Below are 24,852 nucleotides of genomic sequence, written 5' to 3' on the forward strand. Positions count from 1 at the left end.
AAATATTTGCTTTGACTGCACAATTATGGTATTTACAATTAGAAGCATACAATTGTATAGAAATGTACTAACCATCTTTGCAATACATTCTATTCTGTCATACACAGTTCATCATTCTAGTATCTGAGTGCCTTCCCATAGTGCATCAAGCAACATGATAACATCTGTCATGTGTTTGTTCTCTTATCTTCTCCCTGGGGGCTAAGTGTGTGCAGTCGAGTGTTCTGTCTTGGAGTTATTTTTTAAATATACACATACTGCTATATGCTTGAGAAGACAACCTCAAAGAAATGCACCTTGCACTTAGAATCAGAACATTTCGGCATTAAACTGTAAAGATTACAAGACATGGAAATACATAAATATTTTTTCAACTTCCATCTCAGGTAAGCACATTTATCTCTCTTTTTAAAAACATTTTACACTGCTGCATTTTTAATATTACACCACTAGATGGTATCATCATCTACTCAGAGTCCACCTTCAACAAGGCACACAAGAACACAAGAAAAAAGTCAAACAGTAAAGTTAAAGAGTCACACGTCTATTTAAAGGGAGGTTTTTTTAAATAATTCTACTACTCCGTCTTTTTTGATAGGACAATGTGAAGATAAATATCACATTTTTAAAAATTAAAATTTAATGATGTTATTAATAAGATCAAATGCAATTTATTCTAACTGACCCTAATATAAATCTTTAATTTACTTTTTACCATTTACAATTATTACAGCTGGAGCCAGCATATTTTCTGTTTCTAATGCTACTGAGGCCCAGCAGTAGCAAGGGAGGGATGGAGTGGGAACGGGACCTGGGGCCGGGCAGGGGTAGAGCACTCCCTGGGAACTGAGGAAGTCGGCGCCTATGTTTAAAGATTTCAGAGTAGCAGCCGTATTAGTGTGTATCCGCAAAAAGAGAAGGAGAACTGGTGGCACCTTAGAGACTAACAAATTTATCTGAGCATAAGCTTTCGTGAGCTACAGCTCACTTCATCGAATGCATGCAGTGGAAAAACCTTTGTGCTTAAAGGGTTATGTTTGTTTTTATTCTCATTTGTACCTATGGTAGTCACTTTTTGTTATCCATGAAAACATTTTTCTTAATCCATAATCTCTCTCTGAATTTGGAAATTAACACATTTTATTTTAGAAAAACACATGGTATATTACATACGATCTCTCAATGTAACACAATCAAATATGCCATGACTGAATTGCACTCTATCCCTATAGTATTCACATTCATTCTGTGATTGCGCTTAAATGAATACACTGCAATTATAGCATCAATATACAGTACAGTTTTTCAAATTCAACACCTCTAAGGCCTTGACTACAATAGGGAGAGTAATCAGCAGTACAGCAATCAGTTTTTATATCCTTTGTTCCACTATGTCCCACCTCATATTACCCTCCTGAAATGTCCCTTCATTCCTACTTCGCAGACCCTCAGACAGCAATCCACCTGAAACTACAATCTTCTGTGCCCACTCAATAGTATCCTCCTTCCCCAGCCATGTCCCCTGACCCCCCAGCCATTGCTCCCCTGCTTAACTGACTGAACCAGGAACAGCAGACCTGGTAGCTGCGCCGCTTCTCCACCCCGCCCAAACAGGTTTCAAAGGCCCTAACGGAATGGAAGGGCCAAAGCAAGGGGAGCGGAGCTGGAAGCTCAAGGACTGCGAGCAGCAGCGCCGCCAACTCTGCTCTTCCTGCTGCAGCTTCAACCCATGCACCATCAGCAATTCACTGTCTGCAGAGTTATAAAGCCAGACCCAGGGATATAGGGAGGAAGGGATTACTGGAGAAAGGACCAGCATATGTGGGGAACACAGCTGATGCAGAGGGGAATAGCGTGGGGGGCAGAAACTGAAGTCTCAGCTGATGATCCACAGCAGGACAGCCATCTGAGACCTGCATTTAAGGAGCAGGAGTGCAGACAGACATTTCAGGAGGCACATAGTGGGGGCACTGCACAAAGGGGCAGGGCAGGGAATAAGAAGGTGCAAAAAGAGTGGTGTCGTAGTTGGTGAACTAAGGAGCTTTCACTGGTTGAGGAAACTGGAATGTCCATACTGGCACTCAGCTGATTGCATCTTTACACCTACAGGTTATCAGGATAACTTAATCACACAAAAGTACTTACATGTGGACTTAAGGCGCATTTCAGTCATTCAGTTAAAGTACATTGCACTCGACTGACATTTCAAGTATAGACAAAACCTAACAGAAGAGCCTGACAATACTTCATGGAGATCTGTAGTTACCTATTTCCCATAAATCGGGATCAGAGCTTGGAAATTAGTTTTTGTAGGACAGCTAAGGGAAGCAAGCTTCAGTATGTTAATTATGAAGCAAGTGTTGGTGACTAGACTTACTTTACCATGCTAATCCTGCCAAACATCACACAAAGAGAACTTGGCCGTACGTATTTATGCATTCTTGAAACAGAGTTCATATTTTAAATGGCAAGATGATTAATAAAACACTGTCATGCTACGACCACCAAATATGACCTGGTATTTAGCTTTGGGTATAGTAATTCTTTCATTGTTCCACAACTCAATAAATCCTCTGAGTAACTGTGCTAATTATGTAAAATGTTTTCTTCCATATAAGACCTAACCCCAATTTAGAGTGAAACATCAAAGAATAGTAGATTCCATGCACAATCTGAAGTATCTGTCTCTGAGCACTTTAACTGTCAATACATAGATATATTATCCTCATTACCTCAGCCTAGCTCTGTGCCACCTGCTCTCAAGGTCGGTAATATAATCCTCTAAATGCATGTTTATTTTCAGTATCCTCTTACAAAAATGAGAGACTGTCAATTTGCCTAGTTTTATTTCTCAAACTTTTTTCCACAGATGAAACCCATCAACAATTAGCATAAAGGATAAAGTCAAGTCCTGATGAAGTCGAATAACATGACCAACAACTGAGGTCTTATTCAACATGTTGCCTCGGAGAATTGAATTACTGAGAACAGAACCATTCTGGAATCATCCCACTCAATTAACTTATGTTCTCAAAAATGTGATTCATCAGGCTGTATCTTTACATACAGAGGAAAATGACATTAAATTAATTATCTGTTTTATTGAAAAGTAATAAAATTAACTTAGGGATTGTTTAGCAATACTAATTTTTTAACTTAATAATCACAGAAGAAGGGTGCAGTGTTTTAGTCATGTTGGGAGTAGGTGATGTATCACACTGTCTTCCTTTAATCACTCTTTATAAAAGCACCATGGAGAGATATTTCATCATCACTTTATCTCAATATTGCGATTCATCCTTGAATGTGTAACTGCACATATGGCACATACCCACAGGCAAAGTGGGATGCTAAAATGTGTTCTGAATGCACCATACTTTGGCCCTTTCAAATTAACTGAAAATCACCACCACCTGAATGTTCCCAGTTTCTGCCAGCACAGGCACCAGCGTTCCTGAGGCCTTTTCTACACTAGCGGGGTAAGTCGACCTACGTTACGCTACTCCAGCTACATGAATAACGTAACTGGAGTCGACATAGCTTAGGTCGAGTTACTGCAGTGTCTACACTGCACTGCATCGACGGGAGACGCTCTCCTGTCAACTTACCTTACTCCTCTCATTCTGGTGGAATACCAGAGTCAACTGGAGAGCGCTCTGTGGTCAATTTAGTGGGTCTTCACTGGACCAGCTAAACTGACCCCTGCTGCATCAATTGCAGAGCGTTGATTGCCGGTAAGTGTAGACATGGCCTGAGATAGCCTTTGACCCTGGAACACATATTTGGTAAGCTTATCACCATCCAAGCTGAGCCACCAAACAAGATGATAAAGAAGTATTTCTATAGCTAGAGGGGAAAATACATTTTGCTTGGTAAATTAAAGATATTTCACAGATGTTGTAAGATCAACTGACACTCACTGACCTGACACCATGCACTCATATTTAAAATTTTTCCTTTGCTGACTGTAAGTATTTGCTTTAGGGTGCACTATCAACCAGCAGGGGATTAATTAAATCTGTTTCTACACATAAACCACTTGCATTACAGAAATGATAATGAGGATTAGAATCTCCACTTCTGATGGAAAATGCAACCTGCCCATGCAAGGACATCAACTATAATCCATCCATCAGACTGAAAAAGGAAGGAATTTTTCATGGTTTTAAAAAAAATCTAAGCTTTTCTTTCCCTGCAAGTATCTGTCAAGAAAATCTGTTATTTCTTACTACAGGAATGTATATAAATGGATATTAAAAACAATATCTTTCAATTTCCTTCTCTCTAAAAATTAAAATATCATCATTTGAATTTGGTTGCCAAACTGCACTGCAAAGAGATTGAAACATCAATACTAACAACATGAGCATTTCAACAACAACATATCTATAAAATGAAATGTTGGATTAATTTGTGGTACACACTGCAGATGTTAATTTCCATAATTTACCATTTTATTGCAAAACTAAATAATTAAGGATTATATTGTTATATCACCTGATTAAATATAAAATATGCTTTGAAGTAAGAAAATTGCTACCTTAACACTTTCCAATACCACCTAAAATTAGCAATATTGAGAAGATGTAGACACCTGCAATACCATTAGCCCACACACTTTAGAGGTGCTTTGCCTGCAATAATGTTAATATATAATTAATATTATCATGGGTATTTCAGAACTGGCAGTGTGTTCTCTCACACACTTCTGCTGCTAGCCACATGTTGAATTACAATGTACCAGGAAGTGTGGCACCTTAGAGACTAATCAATTTATTTGAGCATGAGCTTTCGTGAGCTACAGCTCACTTCATCGGCTGCATACTGTGGAAACTGCAGAAGACATTAATATACACAGAGACCATGAAACAATACCTCCTCCCACCCCACTCTCCTGCTGCTAATAGCTTATCTAGAGTGATCATCAAGTTGGGCCATTTCCAGCACAAATCCAGGTTTTCTCACCCTCCGCCCCCCCCCACACAAACTCACTCTCCTGCTGGTAATAGCCCATCCAAAGTGACCACTCTCTTTACAATGTATATGATAATCAAGGTGGGCCATTTCCAGCACAAATCCAGGTTCTCACCCCCCAACCCCCCTCCAAAAACCACACACACAAACTCACTTTTTCCTCCCCTTTCCCTCCCCTTACAAAGCCTGCATTGCAGGGCCAGAGCAGCAGCAGCAGCTTTAGGACAATTTGGTACTGTGGAAGGGCGATATTAACTATTGAAGGCACTGATCATAATGTATAATTTTATTATTATTCTAAATACCCACACACAAACCAACAAAACAATCAAAATAAGTTTGGGATTACTTTCCAAATTCAGAGTGGTAGCCATGTTAGTCTGTATCAAAAGAAAGAACAAGGAGTACTTGTTAGTCTCTAAGGTGCCACAAGTACTCCTCGTTCTTTCCAAATTCAGTATAGTCTCATGTCAGTAAGAAATATTATCATTTGTAAAATGTATTGAAACAACCAACTGGAAAAAGGATTGATATTCAACTGACAAATAGCCTCACTCCTCTAAAAAACGAGTTTTTGTCAATCCTCAAAACCATGAGTCAAGAGTTAGCACATAATATAACATGTAAATTTCAGCTTCTTCTCCCACTTTTTTTTTTTTTAAATGCACAATGCTTTTAAGAACCCAGCGCTAGCAAACAAAGAGCTTTCAGGTTTCCCTTCAGAGCTCAGTCACTATGAAATGGCTGGAAACTAGAAAAACATCTGTGTGCTAAAGGGGACTACCAGGGCAGCAACCACAGCCAAGAATTTACACACACCAAGGGTCATCTACATATTATAGCAAATAGCCCTGGTAACGGTACAGCTAAGTATCAAAGTCAAACCCACTCACATAATCTGGCAAGACACTGTGGCTCCAAAAGCCTCCAATCTGTCATTCCACTTACTTCAGGGTTTCATCAAGATTCTAAGGCAGTTACCTATAGGGTTGCCAACTTTATAATGACAGGTTTCAGACTAACAGCCGTGTTAGTCTGTATTCGCAAAAAGAAAAGGCGTACTTGTGGCACCTTAGAGACTAACCAATTTATTTGAGCATAAGCTTTCGTGAGCTACAGCTACAGCTCACGAAAGCTTATGCTCAAATAAATTGGTTAGTCTCTAAGGTGCCACAAGTACTCCTTTTCTTTTTGCAACTTTATAATGGCACAAAACCGAATGCCCTAGCCCCACCCCCACTCACTACATTCCCCCTCCCTCGGTGGCTCTCTCTCACTGGGCTGGGGCAGGTGCTTGGGGTGCAGGAGGGGGTGAGGGCTCCAGGCTGGGGGAGGGTTGGGGCCGAGGGATTTGGTGTGCGGGAGGGGGCTCTGAGTTTGCGGGGGCTCAGGGCTGGGGGAGGGGTTGGAGTGTGGGGAGGTGAGGGCTCTGTGCTGGGCGTGCAGGCTCTGGGGTGGGGCCAGGGATGAGGGGTTTGAGGTGAAGGAGGAGGCTCCAGGTTTAGGGGGCTCAGGGCTGGGGCAGGGGATTGGTGTGCAGGAGGGGGTGAGGGCTCTGGCCTCAGGGGAGCAGGGTTTGGGCTGGGGCCCAGGATGAGGGCTTTGGGATGCAGAAGGGGGCTCCGGGTTCAGGGGGGCTGGGGCACAGGCTTACTTCAGGTGGCTTCCGGGTCAGCGGCGCAGCGAGGGGGCTAAGGCAGGCTGCCTGTCATGACACGAGTTGTGCATGCCCCGGAAGCGGCCAACAGGTCCAACGCTAGTGGGGGCGGGGGGGCGGCAAGAAGCGCCGCGCGCTGCTCTCGCCTGCCATAGGCACTGTCCCACAGCTCCCACTGGCCAGGCTCAGGGTGGGGGTAGCGCGCAGAGCCCCATGCCTCCCCCCCACCTAGGACACGGACCTGCTGGCCGCTTCCGGGGTGCAGCATGGTGCCCCAGGACAGGTAGGGACTAGCCTGCCTTAGCACCACAGACCAGAGCTTTAACGGCCCAGTTGGCAGTGCTGACCAGAGCTGCCAGGGTCCCTTTTCGACCGGACACCTGGTCACCCTACTTACCTAACTGCCAATGGTTCAAGAGTGCATCTCAGAAGGTATAAGGGAATTTCCCTAATTGTTGTTCTCCCCCAGTATCTTATTTTTAAAATTAAATTAGTTAGCAAGATAAAATGACTCACTACACAATATTTTTCTGATATGGACTTTTGTTTTCTTGAACAGGTCTCGTCCTGAATACTATATTACACTATACACTACGGATTGTGCCTGACTCTAAACTGCCTGCACAGGATATTAAGCGGGACTAAGTCCTCAGTGTCCCTTTCCTGTCAAACCTCCCCACATCATGGCTTGGATGAGGTATGAGAGCAAGGACTGCCTGCCCTGTACGTTCCAAAGCAGGTGGGCAGGGCCTTGCCCCACCCCTTCAATGAGTCAGCCAACAAAGTTGAGCTGATAAAGGGGTGGCACAGATTACTTCCTCATGGGAGCAAAGAAGGGACAGGGAAGGAACTGAGATTCTCAGAGTCACAATTTCTTCTCAGGTTTCAGAGTAGCAGCCGTGTTAGTCTGTATTCGCAAAAAGAAAAGGAGAACTTGTGGCACCTTAGAGACTAACAAATTTATTTGAGCATAAGCTTTCCCTATATCCCTGGGTCTGGCTTTATAACTCACTTTCATTGGATGGAAGTCAGCTGTAGCTCATGAAAGCTTATGCTCAAATAAATTTGTTAATTTCTTCTCAGGGCTCCTCCTCCTGGGACTAAGAACAAAGACTCAGTCTAGTCCTAAATTACCAGTAAAGAAGCAGGCTACTTCTTTTCATAATAAAAACAGTAGTTAAATAGTTGATATCAAAAACCTTTTAGCTGATATTACACAATGGCTTTTCAAAATGAATTAACTTCCTCTCTGGACTCCCTGCCAGAGTTAAGAATTGCAGGTACAGTAACTTCACTGTGCCCGTTAGCTCTAATATCACCCTGCTGAATCTTTGAAGACCTCAGTAAACTAATTTACTAAAGAGAAATGGCAACTTGAGTGGCATGCTGAATGAAGCACAAAAGAAATTTTACTGCAACACATTTCAGTAATGCCCTACACCTACCCCACAATATGACGACAGCATGTCAGAAAAACAGGTAGATTTGATTAGGAAGACCGACTAACAAAATTTAGAGCTATGTTTTGAATACTAGCACTGCCATGTCTGACACACATAAGGCATGCCTGCCAAGCTTCTTTATGCAACAGATTTTATTTGAAGAGAGAAACACTCAAGAAATCAGTGTATGTAATGGCACATGTTTAGGAGTAACATTTATATTTATTAACTTGAGGAGAGTGCAATGTAGACATGTTGCATACATGGGGCAGAAGCAAAAGAACAGAAAAAAATGGAGTAGGATTGGCTCTAGACACACCTTTATACAGTAACTCCTCACTTAAAGTCGTGCCGGTTAACGTTGTTTCGTTGTTACCTTGCTGATCAATTAGAGAACATGCTCGTTTAAAGCTGTGCAATGCTCCCTTATAACGTTTGCCTGCTTTGTTCACTGCTTGCAGAAAGAGCAGCCCATTGGAGCTAGCTGGTGGGGGCTTGGAACCAGGGTGGGCCAGCAGCCCCCTTATCAGCTCCCCGCTCCCCTAAATTCCCTGTACAGCAGCCGCCCAGCAGGCTATCAATTGCCGGCAGTTCAGCTGTCCCTCCCCACACTGCCATGTGCTGCTCCCGCCCTCTGCCTTGGAGCTGCTCCTGGGAGCCTCCTGCTTGCTGTGCAAGGCAGGGGGAAAGAAGGGTGCTAATGTCAGGTTGTCCCTCCCCCCCCACCCCCGCTCCTGTCCCCCATCTCCATAGAGCGAGCAGGGGTGGGTGGGGACACAACAGGGCTAAGGATGGAGGGAGCTTGCTGGCAGCAGCTGCTGTCTCATCTTGCTGATCTACTTAAAAAGGCAATGTACTCAGAGCTGGGTAAGCGTACTTAAAGGGGCAATGTGCATCTCCCTCTCACACAAACACACAGCCAGGGTGTGTGTGTCTGTCTCTCTCTGCCATGCTGTCTCCCCTCCCTCCATTTGTGCTGCCTTGTAGAGTGTGAGGCTACATTAACAACATGTTAACCCTTGAGGGTTCAGCCAAGTACTAGTTCATCATTTAGCAGTAAGGTATTCCCTGGGAAATAACCCACCCTCTTCCACCCTTGGACTTCACCAGCTCAACCAAACTTCACAATCATCTTTGCTGTGCATAATATTAAATTGTTTGTTTAAAAACGTACACTGTATATATAAAATATAGTCTTGTCTGGCGAAAATTTTTTCCCTGGAATCAAACCCACCTATTTATATTCATTCTTATGGGGAAATTGGATTCACTTAACATCGTTTTGCTTGAAGTAGCATTTTTCAGGAACATAACTACAAGGTTAAGCAAGGAGTTACTGAAGAATCATAGAAATGTAGGGCTGAAAGGGACCTCATAGGAATAAGTATAGCTAAACCATTCGGGGCTAGATGTCTGTCTAACCAGTTCTTAAAAACATCCAACGATGAGGATTTCATAGCACCCTAGATAACCTGTTCCATTGCTTAATTACCCTTATAGTTAGAAAGCTTTTCCAATATCCAACATAAATCTCCTTTGCTTCAAACTAAGCTAATTACAACTTGTCCTACCACTGATGGCCATGAAGAACAACTGATCACAGTCCTCCTTGTAACAACCTTTTATATATTTGAAGATTATTATCATGTCCTCCCTCAGCCTTCTGTTCTCTAAATTAAACATGCCCTGTTCTTTCAACTTTTCCTCATAGGAAGGGCCCTATCAAATTCACCGTCATGAAAAACATGTCACGGACCATGAAATCTGGTATCCCCCTGTGAAATTTGGCCTTTTGTGTGCTTTTACCCTATACTATACAGATTTCACTGGGGAGACCAGCATTTCTCAAATTGGGGGTCCTGACCCAAAAGGGAGTTTGAGGGGGGTCACAACGTGATTGTATTGCCACCCTTACTTCTGCCCTGCCTTCAGAACTCGGTGGCTGGAGAGCAGCAGCAGTTGGTCAGGCACCCAGCTCTGAAGGCAGCACCCTGCCAGCAGCAGCACAGAAGTAAGGGTAGCAGTACCATACCATGCCACCCTTTACTTCTAAGCTCCTGCCTTCAGGGCTGGGCGGCTGGAGAGTGGCGGTTGCTGACTGAGGGCCCAGCTCTGCAGGCAGCAGCGCAGAAGTAAGAGTGGCAATACTGTACCATGCCATCCTTACTTCTGCGCTGGTGCTGGCTGTGGCTTTGCCTTCAGAGCTGGGCTCCCGGCCAGCAGCTGCCACTCTCCAGCTGCCAAGTTCTGAAGGCAGTGCCGCCACCGCCACCAGCAGTGCAGAAGTGTAGCAGTACCGCAACCGCCACACACAATAACTTGTGACACATAAACATGCAACTCCTTTTTGGACCCCTAAAATTACAACACTGACTTTTCAGATTTAGATAGCTGAAATAATGAAATTGATGATTTTTAAAACCCTGTGGCCATGAAATTGATCAAAATAGACCGTGAATTTGGTAGGGCCCTACTCAGAGGTTAGGTTTTCTAAATTTTTTTTCCCTCCTTTTTGCTCTCCTCTGGATTCACTTCAGTTGGTCTACATCGTCCTTACAGCATGATGCCCAAAACCAGTCATCTGTGTCTTACTTATGACACTCTTGTTAATACACCCCACAATGACATCAGGCTTTTCCACAATGGCATCACACTGTTGCATCATATTCAATGTATGATGCACCATAACCCCCTAGATCATTTTCTGCAGTACTGCTACTTACCAGTTATTCCACCTTGTGTGTTTGTGCATTTTATTTTTCCTTCTTAAGTATAGTACTTTGCCCTTGTCTTTACTGAATGTCATCTTATTGATTTCAGAGCGATTCTCCAACTCATCAAGATCACTCTGAATTCTAATCCTGTCTGCCATAGTTTGCAACCCCTCCCAGCATGGTGTCTTCTGCAGATTTTATAAGCACATTCTCCACTCAGTCATCCAACTCATTAATGAAAATACTGAAGACTATTGGACCCAGGACAGACTCCTGCGGGACCTCACTTGATACGTCTGTCCAGTGTGACAGCGAACTATTGATAACTACTCTTTGAGAGTAGACGTTCATCCAGTTATGCACCCACCTGATAGTAATTTCATCTAGACCGTATTTCCCTAGTTTGCACATGAGAGTGTCATATGGGACTGTGCCAAAGGCCTTACTCAAGTCCAGATATAGGTCAGACAATCCACAAAGATGCAATAACAATGACTTAAAAGGAACCATATAAGAGTCTATCTGCTGAAGTAAAGCTGCTACCATAGGCTCGAAACAGACAGACAGTATAAAAATGAGATGCAGAATAACTCTGCATGTAGAGTCAGGGCCAAAGTTAGACACTGGAAACATTAAAATTTGAGTATTTGCTGAGTGTGCATGACCGTGCACCAAACCCTGCTCGCTGTACTCATACAATTAGTCCTCGCAAGTAAAGGAGAGTACTCACAGGAGTAAAGCATGCCGCATTAGGTCATGTATATAATTTCATGGTTGCTAGTTAACGCTGGTTATACATTGCCATTATGTACATTCTTGATACTTCCATACTTGTAATAATGCGTTCAGTTCTGGACAACTCCAAAAAAAAAAAAAAAAGATACAGTGAGCAAATTAAAAAGTTTCTTCCACCAATTTAGCAAATTTTACCAGCTTGAGAAAGATTCTGGCCAAAAGGAAACCATCCTAGGAAAGTTATAAGTACCGAACAAAGGAGAACAGAAGGAAAGTGCCTTCACAGAAGTTAGCATTACAGCAGCACTGCACTATTGTTAGAACTGTTTTTGAAATTATTCTCTGCCTTATCTTATACAGAAAGTTCTTTTCTTCAAGACTGGGCATGCAAAAAAAGGAAATTGTGACAGCTCCTAAAAATGCTAAGACCATTACAAATAAGCAAATACTGGTGGTAACATTACTCTGTTATTAAGCCATTTGCCTTTTGTACTAAACACACATCTTCTCACTCCCACTCCCTAAAAAGTTAGTAATTTCATTGCTTCTAATGCCATAACAAAGAGTTGGCATGCAAATTATCAGGCTACAAAACTAAAAATATTTGCCACATTTGAACCCTTATATTAGGTTGAACAGTGACCCCAAACATTTTTTTTTGAGAGAGTTTGGATGCCTTGTAGAGTTACCCTAAACACAAAATTTTTAAAAAACACAAGTATTTTATGGGTGAAAAATAGATACTAAATCTACTCAGGAGTTAACTTTCATTCTATGCATTACCATACATAAAATACACAAAAATCACTGATTACAGAAGAACATCACGCTGAAACATGTGAGCAGTTCTAGCACCTCTGGCATTGTACCTGGGCCAAAGAATCTGCAATGTCAGTACAGAGAGAATGGAATGATCACATATCAATTAGCAGTCAGAACTGTTCTATTTATCTTATCAGATTCATTTCTCACTTGGACCAGGACCAGTGTCAATGTAAGGTGTTTGGGAAGAGGTAGGAGAGCATTTTTTTGTGTGTAAAGTACCATATACTCATACAACTCTTGCATTGACAACGTAAAGGTAAGTGCTCTTATAGCATCAATAGAACTTTATTTTCAAAAAATGTACATTCCTATACTACTTGAAACAGTGAAAGACAAAGAATCATTCATAATCTAAGATCACTCAAACTCCTATCTCCATTGTAGGCTGAATAGCATTAGTAATAAAACAATGGCCACTTTACTACCTCATTTTCCATGGGCCAGATATACCGCCTAATGGTAAAACCATGGGAGAGGATCCAAGGGAAGGAAAATTCTAAAGCCCCTCCAAAACCGTCAGCTAGGGAGACAGTCTTCCTTCTCCATGAAAGCAGCAGTAAGTCCATTCCCCATGGATCATGGAGAAAATACTTTCAGAAATTGAAAACTTAAGTAATCAATTCTAAATGATAGATAGTAATTGGTCCTAAAAGGATTTCTAACCATATAAAGCTCCCTTGTCTTCATCTCGTTTATGAATAATAGCTTCTGTAACCTCACAAGGCATCCATTAAGCTCAACAGTTAATTACATCTCTTCTGTATGGACATAATTTACAGGACAGTAAATGTATTATTTGTTCACTCACTCAGTATATGGGCTATCTTAAAGCTACTCCTGCCTTCCCTTTCTACATTGCTAACCCAAGAAAAAAAGAAAAATAAACGAAGTCTGGCCTCTGCTTCAGGGAGGGGGAACAGTATTTGCTATAATTTTAGGAAATGGGCACCACACAGAAACTTGAATAGATGAAAGGACAGGTATTATTTTTATCTTTACTTGTACCTATACCTGCAGACAGCCACTGGTACGTTGCCTCCTCCTTCCTATTGTCTGTGTTAAATGGAAGCGGCCCTAATCTGTGTGCTTGTAAAAGTCTAAACTGTAGTCAAACTAAATTATGAATGCTTCTCAGTAATATCAAATGGAGAAAAAAGTCCCAAGCGCTTCATCCTTCGTCAATATTACCAGCAAAAAAGAGCTACAAAAGTTTTACATTTTTGGATTATGTATATAGCAAGAGAAAAATACCAGTATTTGGAAAAACTGAACACTTCCTATAAGTTGCAATTTTTAACTGCACACATATCATTCACTTAAGAATTAAGATAGTTCCAAAGGCATTTAAACTATTAGACTGCAAAAGTTAAAACACTCAATTATTTGCAATGCAATGAAATTCTCATTTTACAGTTAGTTTTGCAAAACAGTAAATGCTCTTAAACTAACAAAAACATTACATTGGATTGTGACATACTCTCCCATGACCAGCAGAGACATACAAACCCATCTGTTGAATGGTTTTTACTGAACTAAAAAAAATCCCCTTTGGCAACTGAGATGCTTAAAAGTTCTCCATAATTATTGAAATGTTGCTGAGGCTGGAAAATGATAATAGCCCATGAACCATATTCTGGTGTTAAAATGAAAAAGCTCGTCATTTTCACACATGACTAGACTCTGAAGGTAAAATACAAAATGTCAAACTGCATAGATGTGCTAGGCCAAACTTGTAAGATTAATTTACAGATCAAACTGAGTGTGGTGAAAGGTTTACATTGGTGTGCGTAGCAGAATCTTCAGGCTTCTAGGAGGCAGAATTTATCTTGGGAAAGCAGCACCTATTGCTTTTGTATTCATTGAAAATAAAAGCCAACTAAGCTGGGAATCATAGCTATTGATTCACCTTGAACCCTCTTAGGTTTTTAAACTTGCAGCTGAAAGGCACACTTGGAACTACAGGCTGTGTGTTTTGGGATGTACACTGAATTTAGGTTTTTGGACCTCTAAGGTTTCTCAAAAAAAAAAGTGTCACGTACCTCAATATTTTTATAGATTTGTTCTGTGAGGGAATTGCAGTTTCTGAACAATCCTATTTAATACTATTGGCTATTTCAGACTTACATATTTGATGCCAAGAAATCTGTTTCAGAGTTCTGGAAAATTATTCCCCAATCAAATTCTGGTGGAGTACAGATACTTCCAAAATACACAGATCTGAGAAACTGCAGGCTGCGCTTAATGACTTTCAGCTACAATGAGTGATTAGTATGTTTTACAGTGGACTGATATAATCAGTTGATTCTATTACAGGGCTGAGCTCTGTCTAGGACTAGTATTTTAGAGAGAGAGAGAGAGAGAGAGAGAGAGAGAGAGACTGACTTACTCTGGCTTGAAAACATTTTAAAACACAAAATTAAACAAAGAAAATTCTCAAATCTTCAGTCTGCTTTCCCTTACAGTACTTCAGTTCAGATAAGGGAAACCATTGACTTCATCAGCCATAGAATCTTTCCAGAGAAACCAGGCCTATATCCATTGTAAAGGCTGAGTCAAATTCCACTCTCTTTCCTCCTCCTGTACCACAAACAGGTCACTTCCCTCCTCATCCTCTAGGTTTAGGAAAAGATGCTATTCTGAAGCCACGATCTGAGCCTGACAGAGGACGAATTCAGAGTTCAGGAGGTAAATATGGGCTGCAGTGAGACTAGGAGCAACAAAATTTCAGAAATCTTCACTGGATGTGTTACGTGGGTCAGAGACCACATGGAGCAGTCCCTTATTCCAGAAGAGAGTTGAGGAGAGCCTCTTGCTGAAATAAATACATCACATCAGTAATTAATGTAAGAAATTTCATTGCTCACACTTAATTCTTCACTACAATAGCAGGTTAAGGCCCCAATGTGTACGGCACTGAGCTCCTGACACCAATGGGAGTTAAGGGCAGTCAGCACCTCACAGAATCAGGCCTTTCATTTGCACAGTCTCTTTCATACACTGTAGAACTAACGCAAACACCAGAATCTTAGCCTACGATGCTCCTTTGCAGTTTCCACACATACCCTATAAAAACTTACATTTACTGACAGAAAACAATACTTACTATAAACCAGATTAGCAGCAACATTTCAGTGCAACTCCAGGACAATTATTCCTCAAGGTTAATACGTTAAATTTATAAAATGTATTAAAACACAACAATATCTATAAGCTAGATAAACAACTCAAAGGAAATAAGATGTGTATGTACAATAGGTTTGCTATTGTTGTAACCCTCTTCATTCTCCTACCTCACCAACACACTTTTCTATCTCTTGAGGTGTGATATCTAAGATTGGCAGTTACAATCTTGAAAAAAATATATATATATTTTTTTTTTTACACATTAAGTAGGGAATAATACCACTGGGGCTTACAGTGGCCTATTTTTGTTACAGTAGCACATGTATCATAGGTGTTAGAACCACTCAGCTCCACAAGTCCTACCAATGATATTCTTTAAAAAAAAACCACTTAAGAAATATCCCCCCAACGTTATGTATTGTATTGATGTTTGAGTTTGGCCTAATCATTACAACATATTTAAAAGGCATAAAGTTCAATACACAACTGATGATGGAAGTCAAATACTTCTTCCTAAATAACCTGCAAACAGAGATCATCCAAGCTTTACCTTTACTATTCCACTCAGTTCTTTTATCAGAGTATACACTATCTTGCATAAAATAAAATGTGTGTGCTGTCTTCGCCACCAACCATGCCTCTTATGTTACAGCGTATAAGCACTTCACACACATTGTTAAATCCTTAATCCATATTTAGACACTTCTGTTTTCATCCTAGCAGAGCTACCACAAGATGCAGCTGTCAGCTGCACTACTCTCAGATTTCTCATAAGAGCAGGTCTGTTTTACCAGTCTGAACCAGTAAGAAGAGAATTAATAGAATCAAATGACCCAGGCTAAAATCTTTCATTCCATGTGGAAAAAAGGTTTTGATTTGCGGTTCATTAATTCACCTACACCCATACGAATAATTACAAACTTAGTTATAACAAGCGTTTATATTAGTTTTGATTTGTATAAAAGGAAAGTGCAAAAAAGAGATGCAATCTGTTTTTGTCACCCAACAGATTTAGAAGTGTTTGGGTTTTTAAATCTTCCACGAATCTTCTGCTTCCAAAAAATTATCTTGACACGGAATGTTGGTTAATATTTTGCATCAGTTTTTCTTCTAGTGACTAAAAATGTTATAGTAAACTCTCTTAAATATTGTGAGGGTACCTGTTACTATTAAACACAACAATATAAATCTATACCCTTAATAGGAAGCTTTCTAGAGTTCAGTTTTGTTTTGTTTTTTTAATATAGTCTTCAATAGTTGGTTAAATACAGGAAAAAGAGCAGTGGCCCACACAGAAATTATACACAATAGGCCATATTCTGATCTCAGTAACAAAGATGCAAATCCAGACTAATTCTACTGAGGTCTCTAGGATTATTCCAGATTTATACCCGGTAGATGACATTTTAGACCTCAGTGAGCGAAGATTAATTAAATGTTAAAAGAAACAGAAGATACAAATAAAACTCATTTGTACGAGTCGAGTTTTTCACTATCACTGATTCTCTACGTGTTAACTTCTAAACAGTAAGGAGTTTCAGCTCCTGCTATTGAATTAAACTATAAAATTGTCTCCAATCTATCAAATATTATTTCTAAAGAAGCATTTACTCATCTCTTTGTTAAACTGATTCACCCTGACATTTAAAAAAAAACAAAAACACAACAGGATTCCCGTGGCACAGAGCTATCATCAAAGATTTCATGAGAAAATAAGAGAAAAATCTAGTTTCAAAGAAGAGAGCAGGTTTTCAGTCTCATGACATCCATTGGCTTAATGGAAGATAAGCAGTTAAAACTCTGTACACAACTATGAAAATGTATTATCTCTTCATAGGGCAAGAAGTTCTAGCTCCAGCTGAAATGTGTTCACACAACTTCAAAAGAATGGAATATGATTTACGTAGAAAGAAAGGTTATCCTACAATGCTTCCGCCAAAGAAAATGAAGTAAGAAAAATACATTACTGATCTTATTTCCAAGTGGATGAATAAATGATCCCTTTAGATTAACTTCCCCCCAATAAATTACAATTGAACACAAATGCAAATGTCCTTTCACCTCAGTGAGTAATAAACACAGCTGTATTTGCTGCACAATGAATTAAATGTGATTGCTCTACAAGACAGAGAATGGAATGCAGACCTTAACCTAAAAAAAGAGAATTACTAATGACACAACTATTAAAAGAGATCAAATCCTATTTTCAGCAATGACAACAGAACAGACAAGTTAACTGAATTTTAGTATATTTAAATTATATTCCAATGGCTGTTCAAATTGTGAAAGACCACAAATATGTTACAGGACTGTGAATAAGTTGTTTCATCAAACACCGAAGCCAAGGTTTTCAAAACAATGCAGAGGACTTAGCCACATCCTTCTGATAAATTTCAGTGGAAGATGTCTGATTGAATTCCCCTGTTGATTTGAAAATCTGAACCTATACTTCTACACACAACTAACAGACTTGCACTCTAACTAGAACTTTTGAGGTAAACAAAGTCTGGACTGAGTCTGTTCATCATTGGGAAATCTCTAAGGAACACCTAGGTGAGCAGAAAGAGATGGTGGTTGTTCAGTAAACAGCCCCCCTTCCTCATTACTGAGGCCTGGATCTCTACACTTAAAAAGTAAGGTTGACATTGCTACAGCGCACTCGGGACACTGAGCACTGTAGCTATGCTGACTTAACCCCAATGTAGACACAGCTGGATCGATGGAAGAATGCTTCTGTCACCCAACGTACCATTGCTCAGGGAGGTGGAGTTCCTGCAGTAATGGAAAAACTTCTTTCGTTTCTGTAGAAAGTGTCTACATTGCATCGCTCCAGTGGCATAGCTGAGTCAGTGCCTTGCCATGGTGTTAGCTAACAACCGAGCTGCTGGAATTTGTGTCTTACAGAAAAGAAACCATACCATGGTTCTGTATACTTGTGGTCACTAAAGATCATATAATAAGTTAGGGTGTACATACTGATGTCTTGGCCAAATTCCAACCTGGGAAATTACATCCCGCATCTCTAAAAAATCCATCTGAAGTTAAAATAGCATTTGGTATTCTTCACTTTCCATCCTAGACCATTGTTGTTGGGAACTGTCAACCAGCTGCTGCATTTCATCCCAGAAATTGTTATATTTTAGTAGTGGATGATCATCTTATATGCTTTGCAGCAGTGAGGGGAGTTTTACTTATCTTCATACTGTCAAGGGCTCTGAGATTTCTGATGAAAGGCACCAAAGAAAGGCAAAATATTATATTACAACATAAAGACAAAAATACTGAGGAATAGGATTACAAAATCTATTTACTAATTAAAAGCTGTAACTGATCTAGTAAATGGGTCACAGAATAATAGCCCCTGCTGCTTTGTTTCAGCATCCAATAACAACAACAAAAATCAAGATTAAACAAATAATTATTTTCAGAAGAGGAATTTTTTTTTTTCAACACAGAAGAATTGACAGTCCAGCCCTCCATCCCTCCAGCTGGGCCTTGGATTTCATCTTCTAAACCTCTCGCAGGGTTTCAAGTCTGCATGAAGTGTTGGACATAGGGACTGCCATATCAGATCCAACCTTGTGTCTTTGGGCAACTAGAGAATAGCAGCGGTTGTACAGGATTGGAGAGATGATCCACACCAATGGAGATGGATTGAAAAACTTAACATTATTTCTCTGAATACGGTTTTAAAATAGTTAAAATATTATCCATTAATATCTCTCTTCCATAAATTTGTAGAGAAAACTGGGTTAGGTGTGAGACACAATATGCTCAGAACAAAAAAAAAGGGTAAAAAGACTAAACATGTAAGAGTAGGAATAAATGGTAAATTTTCATCATGGCAAAAGGGTAGCGGGGCAGGAGGGGGGAGGCTTCAAGCTTCCATACAACGCATGTTGTTGAATATATTTATTAATTATTTGGAAATGGAGATAAAGGGTAAGGTAACAAAATTTGAAGATGAGACAAAGTTATTTAGGTTAGTAAAGTTCAGAAAGAAGTGTAAGGGACCTAATCAGCAAGGTGAATGGACAACATGATGGCAAAGTTCACTGTTGATAAATGCAAAATAATGCACATGGGAGGGAAAAAATAAAACTAGGCCTATGCCTTACAGGGGTCTAAACTATCAAATTCGGAAACAGACCTGGGCAACATTGTGAAGAAAATGAAGACCTTGGCTCAGCGTCTAGCTGGGATGAAATGAATCAGTGATCACTAATTAGTTGTGAGTTCCCAACTCCTCCCTCCTTTTTTCTTCTTCTAAACCGTCTGGTGGTTGTGCAAAAGATGGGAACCATCCAAGGATTAGGCCTAAGCACAGTCAGCTGAGTTGCTTTTTTGCCCTCTTTGGGACTCCCATGGTAAGACAGGTAGACAGGCAATGGAACAGCCAGAACTCCTCTCTCCTTTCTTTCCTGTGATGTAGTAAGCAGGCAGCGGAGGAGCTGTTTAGTGGCCACATCGAGGAAGGCATAGCAGCTGCTCAGCGAGTTCCCAGAAAACATCAGAGCTTCTCCTAGGCTGACGCAAACCCCTCTGCCTAAGAGTTGCTCATTACAGCTTAGGGAACATACAGTATTTTCAGTTTTGATGAAATGCACATTTATTTCTTAACACAATGTCCACATTCTGGAGCATCGAAGGCCACCAGTTGAACACCGGTGTAAAACATAACAGGCATGATCCAAAGTCCACCCCAGTCAATGAGCCTGTCTACTGACTTCACCTGGCTTGGGATCAGGTCTAATGTGCATTATCTTCTATATTCCCCTCCTCCTCTTCACCTCTCAAATGCCTTTAGCTAATAATGACAATCACATGTAAGCAATAATATGCCTAGTTAAGATCAATTCTTCAAAAATATCAGTAATTAGAGTAAATATGCTCTAATATAATTTGACAAAACTATTCTGAAGTTATGTGATATTAAAATTCTATATACTGTTACAGGTAATAGATTGAACTATAAAAACTGCTTCCAAATGACCAAAAGCACCTTAAATAATATAGATAAATGGTAAAAAATGGTAAATTTTCATCATGGCAAAAGGGTAGCGGGGCGGGAGGGGGGAGGCTTCAAGCTTCCTTACATCGATAATATAGATAGTGTGCGTTGTGTGTATGTATATTTAGCCATATATGCTTATAGAATAGAACTCAATTATAGTATTTAATCTGGACATAAGAAAACTTCATAATATAGTACATAATAAACATAATAAAGCATAATGAAAAGCTCTGAACTGTTTCAATGCATTGCACAACCCATATTGCAGTACTAGTTGTAGTGAATCTCCTCTTAGAAGTTATTCTGTGAAAAAAGGAACTTCAAGATAACAAAAAGAAAAGGAGTACTTGTGGCACCTTAGAGACTAACAAATTTATTTGAGCATAAGCTTTCGTGAGCTACAGCTCACTTCACGCATCCGATGAAGTGAGCTGTAGCTCACAAAAGCTAATGCTCAAATAAATTTGTTTAGTCTCTAAGGTGCCACAAGTACTCCTTTTCTTTTTGCGAATACAGACTAACACGGCTGCTGCTCTGAAACCTTTCAAGATAACAGGTATCCACTGTACATTTTTCTGGATAGGCAATTTATAGAAGTACTCAGCTCAGTGATGAGAATTTCGTAGTGGCAAGATGGCTACTGCTATGTGTGTCTGTTTCTCTGTATTTACCTCCTTTGTTTTTTGTTTCATGTTTAGTTTGATTCTCTGGGGAGGAGAGATTCTTCTCTTTTTTTGTCATCTTTGGGTTACTCTTGTATCAGGTTCTGCAGTCACCACTGCCCTGGTTTTTAGGGGCATTGTTTTGCGGTTCATCTTCAGTGAGCCCTCTTTAGCCCCAAGTAACATTTTCTGCCTTTCAATCAGTCCTCTTTTGATGAGCATCTCATTAATATACTGGCTGTGGTACAGTTTTAGCTTGTGGAGGCCTGGGATTGTGAACCCACAATTTTCAGCATGGGAAAGCCAGAGGCTGTTGCACCAGTACAGGATGTTGCTAAACCATTGGTCAGAATGGAGGGAATTGAATCATCTATGCTGCCTTATTTACGGTTACAAGAAGGCTATACCTGAGGTCCTAAAGTTGCATTGCGAAAATTATTGTAATAGATTTGGAGGTTTACCGATACAAGAGACATGCCTGCTAAGAATCCAAAGACTCTTAACCTGGTCCAGAATGTGTGGAGTCATTCCTGAGTCACTTGCCTGAGGAACCATTAAACAGTGATTATTTCAAGACTCTGGAGCTACAAGCAATGAACTTTTATCATTAAAGAAACTGGCAAGCTTGAGTTAATCATATTACATATTTACATATTTTAGTTCAATTTAGACTTGGTTATTGATCTTGACATTACAAGTATTGGGATCTGGACTCTGGAAACATTACATTTGTTGATATTATTGTTATGAAAGGGGAAGTGAGAGCTTTTCTCCTTCAATTTTTTAATGGAATGTCAGATTGCCATTAGATCTTCCCTGAACTGCCTTCCTAATTAACTATGCAGTTTTTACATTCTGAGGTGGCACTGTGTTCAGATAGTCCATTAACATTATTAGTTTGTTCTCATGGCCACTATTGCATCTATCTCCTTTATTTCGCTGTCTGGATCAAAAGTCCATTTTCTCACTTAAGAGTCTGTTGAATTCAGGAAAGTATGAGAGATGGAAAGTTTAAATTCTATAAGACAACAGATATTTGGCCATTCTTTTGATATTAGTTTCTTGATTCTTGCTATTACTTCTTGTGTGTCAAAGTGTAACCCCACACAAATGAAATCAATCACCTGTACAATTAGAAATAATTGGTTGTCAATTTTCCCCACCAATGAAACCAGTGCTACACCTTTTTCTTTGGCACGCTTAATCTATGTTTTCACATGTTTTTATTTATTCACTAACTTGTCTATATAGCCTTGGATGTAGAGGCCCTCTACACAAACATCCCACACACAGATGGAATGCAAACTGTCAGGAACAGTATCCCTCATGATGTCACAGCACAACTGGTTGCTGAGCTTTGCGACTTTATCCTCATGCACAATTATTTCAAATTTGGTGACACTATATACCTCCAGACCAGTGGCACCGCTTTGGGCACCCACATGGCCCCACAATATGCCAACATTTTTATGGCTGACCTGGAACAACACTTCCTCAGCTCTTGTCCAGTCACGCCCCCTTCTCTACCTACTCTACATTGATTACATCTTCATCACCTGGACCCATGGGAAGGAAACCCTGGAAGAATTCCACCACGATTTCAATAGCTTCCACCCCACCATCAACCTCAGCCTGGACCAATCTACACGGGAGGTCCACTTCCTAGACACCACGGTGCAAATAAGTGACGGTCACGTAAACACCACCTTATACCGAGAACCCACTGACTGCTATGCTTACCTTCATGCCTCCAGCTTCCATCCTGGACACACCACACGATCCATTGTGTACAGCCAAGCGCTGAGGTACAACCTCATTTGCTCCAACCCCTCAGACAGAGACCAACACCTACAAGATCTTCACCAAACATTCTCAAAACTATGATAGCCACACGAGGAAATAAGGAAACAGATCAGCAGAGCCGGACGTGTACCCAGAAGCCTCCTGCTGCAAGACAAGCCCAAGAAAGAAACCAACAAAACTCCACTGGCCATCACATACAGTCCTCAGCTAAAACCTCTCCAACGCATCATCAGTGATCTACAACCCATCCTGGACAACGATCCCTCACTTTCACAGGCCTTGGGAGGCAGGCCAGTCCTCGCCCACAGACAACCCGCCAACCTGAAGCATATTCTCACCAGCAACTACGCACCGCACCATAACAACTCTAACTCAGGAACCAATCCATGCAACAAACCTCGATGCCAAGTCTGCCCACATATCTACACCAGCGACACCATCACAGGACTTAACCAGATCAGCCACACCATCACAGGTTCATTCACCTGCACGTCCACCAATGTAATATACGCCATCATGTGCCGGCAATGCCCTTCTGCTATGTACATCGGCCAAACCGGACACGTAAAAGGATAAATGGACACAAATCAGATATTAGGAATGGCAGTATACAAAAACCTGTAGGAGAACACTTCAACCTCCCTGGACACACAATAGCAGATTTAAAGAGAGCCATCCTGCAGCAAAAAGACTTCAGGACCAGACTTCAAAGAGAAACTGCTGAGCTTCAGTTCATTTGCAAATTTGACACCATCAGCTCAGCATTAAACAAAGACTGTGACTGGCTCACCAACTACAAAAGCAGTTTCTCCTCCCTTGGTGTTCACACCTCAACTGCTAGAAGAGGGCCTCATCCTCCCTGATTGAACTAACCTCATTATCCCTAGCCTGATTCTTGCCTGCATATTTATACCTGCCTCTGGAAATTTCCACTACATGCATCCGACGAAGTGGGTATTCGCTCACAAAAGCTTATGCTCCAATACGGTCTGTTAGTCTATAAGGTGCCACAGGACTCTTTGCCGCTTATATAGCCTTTGATTTCTTTCCTTGACCATGACTTGGTTGTCTCATGAGGACTATGCTACAAGTGCTGCCCTAACAAATTGCGGTTATTCTTTTTCTTGTTCTCTGAAATTATGTTTTTGGTTGGAGGTTTCAGCCTGTGTGTTACATTTTTAGATCTCTTTTTATCTAATATACGGCCCACCTTAAAGTGTCTTACTATTTAGTTCATTTTCCTGCATTTTCTCCTTGTTTCTGAAGTTGATGAGCTATCATCTGGTGAATCTGTCTGACTTTGAAAGTTGGCTTCTGGTTTTGTTTCTGTTTCTTAGTATATATTTTGAGGATTATTAAAAGTTATGCATTTGGTTGTTCCACTGTACCTGCAATCATTCTATTTTGGCCAGATCTGCTATCAAGCAGTGATCTTGAGGGTTGGGCATATAGATGGTCCTTGCCTGGATCTAAAATGCCAGACCTTCTCATGTTAATCATTTTCACTCTACTATCCCTTCATTTTCAAATTCTTTGATATAATCTATTAACTCTGTAATGGTATTCTATCCTCTCAATTTATAGTCAATTGCTACAATATTATGGATATTAATTATTTTAACTGCTCTTGTTTGCTTGATACCTAATTTTTTATTTAAAACTTGCATGGATTGAACTTCATGTTACTACTCATGTTCCCTGAGACTCCTCTATTAGCTATTAAATCAGTTAAGAATGATCAGCTGGACTCTATCATCATTTAAACCATTAAAAAAAAGGATTGTTAAATCTCAATATAAACACAAGGATACTTTTTATACTGGAGCGTTTCTACATAGAAAACATATCCCAGGACCTGACAAACCATTTATTGACTGAAATATTGTTTGAAGACTTCCATTCC

General features: G+C 40.4%; 1 protein-coding gene across 6 annotated transcripts in view; it reads right to left on the bottom strand.

Annotated features, from left to right (window-relative positions):
* MAST2 (microtubule associated serine/threonine kinase 2) overlaps positions 1 to 24,852 on the bottom strand; it is a 372,012-nt gene that overhangs the window by 192,469 nt on the left and 154,691 nt on the right. The window lies entirely within an intron of this gene.

Source organism: Chelonia mydas, chromosome 8, assembly GCF_015237465.2.
Source record: "Chelonia mydas isolate rCheMyd1 chromosome 8, rCheMyd1.pri.v2, whole genome shotgun sequence".
Classification (NCBI taxonomy): Eukaryota; Metazoa; Chordata; order Testudines; family Cheloniidae; genus Chelonia; species Chelonia mydas.